The following is a 3842-nucleotide window of genomic DNA, read 5'->3' as shown; positions in this document are numbered from 1 at the left end:
TTCTGTTTATGTGTATCATGGGCACCCTTTCAGGTTTTTACTTATCCTGCGACTGATTTCCGATGAATATAAGAGATTAATATAAAAACTTTAAAAAATGTTCTGATGTACACCACGTGACTGCTGGTGATGAAGGAGGCCAGAAGACCTTAAACGGTCACCAGGAACTGGAGCTGCAGATGGTTGTGAGCTGTCGTGTAAGTGCTGGGAATTGAGTGCTGGCCTCCTCACAGAGCACTGGGTGTCCCTAGGCACCGCTCTCCAACACCAGGAAGGTAGGATTGTCTTTAACCTTTAAGATTATAATATAATTTCACAATCCCCCCCCCCGCCCCTCAGAGCCTGCCACCTACCCCTCCCTACCTTAATTTTCGAGCAAGCCTCACTTGTTACTATTTTCTGAGCTTAGCTCTTTGTGAAAGTTGACTGTTGCCTGCTGTGACGATACCTTCCCCTGTTTCTTTCTAGAGCACTATTGTTAAACTTTCTGCCTATCCCTAACCCATATCCATGTGGTGACACATCGTCTACTGGAAAAGAGTTTTCTACATCGAAACTAAAATGGTACCTTTTTGCAAATTAGGTGTGTGTGTGTGTGGACTGGTCTTTGGACTGTGTAGGTTTACTGTTGCTTTGTTTGTGGATGACTGTGGCAATATAAGCCTTTCAGCTTTTTTTTTTTTTAAAGCTACATGGTATCAAAATAAATGATTGAACTGTCTTTTCAATTTCCATCAAAATCTGATGTTTTCTTGCTGAGACTCAGACATCAACCAAGGACCACGTATGAACTGGGACCCCTCTTTGTAAGGGGAAGCCCCAAACTATGTCTCCTAAACTAGTATTTTAACTTCATTCTGTCCTTCCAGGTCAGAGGTCATTTTTACCATGGTCAATATTTCTCAGTAACATAGTGGACATTGTACTTTTATCAGAATTCTAGGCAAAGGGAAATAGAAAGTTAATCCAAAGTCAAGTTCAGCGGTGGGATAAGGAGTTTTATAACTGTTGCCTGTGCGGTAGCAGTTCTCAAGCGCTACAGGAAAAACAAAAACAAAAACAAAAACAAACAAAAACAAACCCATGAAGATCATAAGCTTAAAACAAATGAAAAGTGACATATGGTATAAAATAAACCCATTCCTAACCTTTCTCTAAAGTTGTGGCTCCACCTGACTGTTAGGATTGTAATAAAGATGGGTGCTGGTGGGCGTTTGTGCCACATTCTTGCTTAGTAGTTAAATGAGCTTAGTTACTGTTTAGCTGGGGACTCACTGGGAGGGACAGACTTTCTTGCATAGACACCTGTGCAGCAGTTTTCTTCTCTCAGTATTTAGCTCACTCTGTGCTGGAGCCAGATTCCAATAGCTTATAGACTTCCTAGGCCATGCAATCCTTGAACCCTTTGTCTTGTAACCGTCCCTCACTGTTTCACTGTTTTTTTGTTTTGTTTTTTTTTGTTTTGTTTTTTATAGCTTCACTTCTCTTCTGCACACTTTATTTCTCCTCCTCTCCCCACTTCCTCTTCCTCCTCTGTCTCCTTTTTATTGGGTCTTGGGGTGGGTGGGGTTTAAAGACAGAGTTTCATTGTGTGTCTCTGGCTAGTCTTAAACTCACTATGTATGCCACGCTGGCCTCAAGATTAATTGTTATAATCATTATTTTCAACCTATAATTCATTTTTTTTTTGAGGGTGCCGTGAACTTTACTGATGGTGTTCAAGAGAGTAGGGCTCCCTGGGCCCCTCCCGCTATTCTAGGGGTCTGGGATGGAAACTGTGAGGGAGATGGCCAGTGTCAGGGGCTGAGTTGGGACAGAGACTCCTCAGCAGTCGAGGGCCTCTCTCTGGCTCTCCTGTCCTTGCTGGGGTGGGTGGTCCAGGGCTTCTTACTTCTTGGAGGCCATGTAGGCCATGAGGTCCACCACCCTGTTGCTGTAGCGTAGCCACATTCATTGTCATACCAGGAAATGAGCTTTACAAAGTTGTCACTGAGGGCAATGCCAGCCCCAGCATCAAAGGTGGAAGAGTGGCAGTCACTGCTGAAGTCACAGGAGATGACCTGTGTAGCCCAGGATGCCCATTAGTAAGCCCTCGGAAGCCTGCTTCACTACCTTCTTGATGTCATCATACTTGGCAGGTTTCTTCAGTCGGCATGTCAGATCCATGACAGACACGTTGGGGTAGGAAGTCCATGCCAGTGAGCTTCCCATTCAGCTCTGGGATGACCTTGCCCATAGCTTAAGCAGCACCAGTTGATGCACAGACGATGTTCTGGGCAGCCCCATGGCCACAGCTTTCCAGAGGGGCCATTCACAGTCTTCTGGGTAGCAGTGATGGCATGGACTGTGGTCATGAGTCCTTCCACGATGCCGAAGTTGTCATGGATGATCCTAGCCAGGGGGGGTAAGCAGTTGGTGGTTCAGGAAGCATTGCTGACAATCTTGAGTGAGTTGTCTTACTTCTCCTGGTTCATGCCCATCATAAACATGGGGGCATCGGAGGAAGGGACAGAGATGATAACCCTTCAGGCTCCATCCTTCAAGTGGGCTCCTGCCTTATCCATGGTTGTGAAGACACCAGTAGACTCCACAACATACTCGGCAACAGCATCACCCCATTTGATGCTAGTGGGATCTCGCTCCTGGAAGGTGGTGATCGGCTTCCCGTTGATGAAGAGCTTCTTGTTCTAAGCCTTGTGCTGTTGAACTTTCCATGAGTAGAGTCATACTGCAGTTGAGGTCGATGAAGGGGTCATTGATGGCAACAATCTCCACCTTGCCAGATGAGCAGGCTGGTAACCAGCCATCTCATAACCAGCCACTCCCACCTTCACACATCGTGTCTAAGGGCACTGCATGAAGAGACGTCTCTGGAATAGGGAGGAGCTGAGAGCCCCTATAATTCTTTTGACATTCCCTTCCTTTAAAACACGGAGTAGGAAAAGCCTCAGTCATGTTTACATTCTACTCTCTATCTACTTCTTGCTTGAGCTTGGGGAACTGACTGTGGCTAAAGACAAGTATATCACCTTGCTAATACTCCCTGTCATCCATGACCTTTAGGACCAAAGAACCCTAAGTGCATCCAGCCATTAACCCAGAATCATTTCTTCTTCATCCACACTCTCATGCTTCCAGACACATACAGAAACCCAACCCACTTGCTATGCTTTTCACCCTTTCTTCTTTACCTTCTGTACCGTTAGGTGTGGGGAGACAAGGTCTTTCTGTATGGTCCTGGATGTTTAGGAATTTGTTATGTAGATCAAGTGGGCCCAGACCTTGTGACTTAGTATTCATTCACCTTCATTTCCTTTCAAAGTCTTTGTGCCTGGATAGTCACCACCATCGTTTCTGCTGTACCTAGGGTGGTTGTTTCCCAAAGGTCCTTATGTAAGGGCTTGGCCCCAGCTTGACAGTGTCAGGAGGTTCTTTGGATGTTGCAACCTCATCAGAGGCCCAGGTCATTATGTTATTATGGTATTATGATATCAGCCTTGATGTCATGATACCATTATGATGAAATAACATTATGATGTCATAATACCATTATGATGAAATAATATCATTATGATATTATAATACCATTTTGATGTTATAATACCATTTTGATGTTGTAATACCATTATGATATCTTAAGACCATTATGATGTCATAAGACCATTATGATGCCATAGAATCCATTATGAGTCATAATACCATTATTATGACGAAATAATGCTATTGTGATGCCATAATGCCATTATGATGTCATAATGCCATTATGATGCCATAAAACCATCATGATGTTGTAAGACCATTATGATGTCATAAGAAATTTATGACGTGATAATTCCATTATG

At 44.0% G+C, this 3842-nt stretch overlaps 1 pseudogene; it reads right to left on the bottom strand.

Annotated features, from left to right (window-relative positions):
* Positions 1-1541: 1541 nt before the first annotated feature.
* Positions 1542-3842, bottom strand: part of LOC129681942 (glyceraldehyde-3-phosphate dehydrogenase-like) — a 4798-nt pseudogene continuing 2497 nt past the window's right edge.

The sequence above is a fragment of the Psammomys obesus genome, unplaced genomic scaffold, assembly GCF_907164565.1.
Source record: "Psammomys obesus unplaced genomic scaffold, mPsaObe1.curated_primary_1811, whole genome shotgun sequence".
NCBI lineage: Eukaryota > Metazoa > Chordata > Mammalia > Rodentia > Muridae > Psammomys > Psammomys obesus.
Note: the sequence above shows the minus strand (reverse complement) of the source record. Positions and strands in the feature narration are given on the sequence as shown.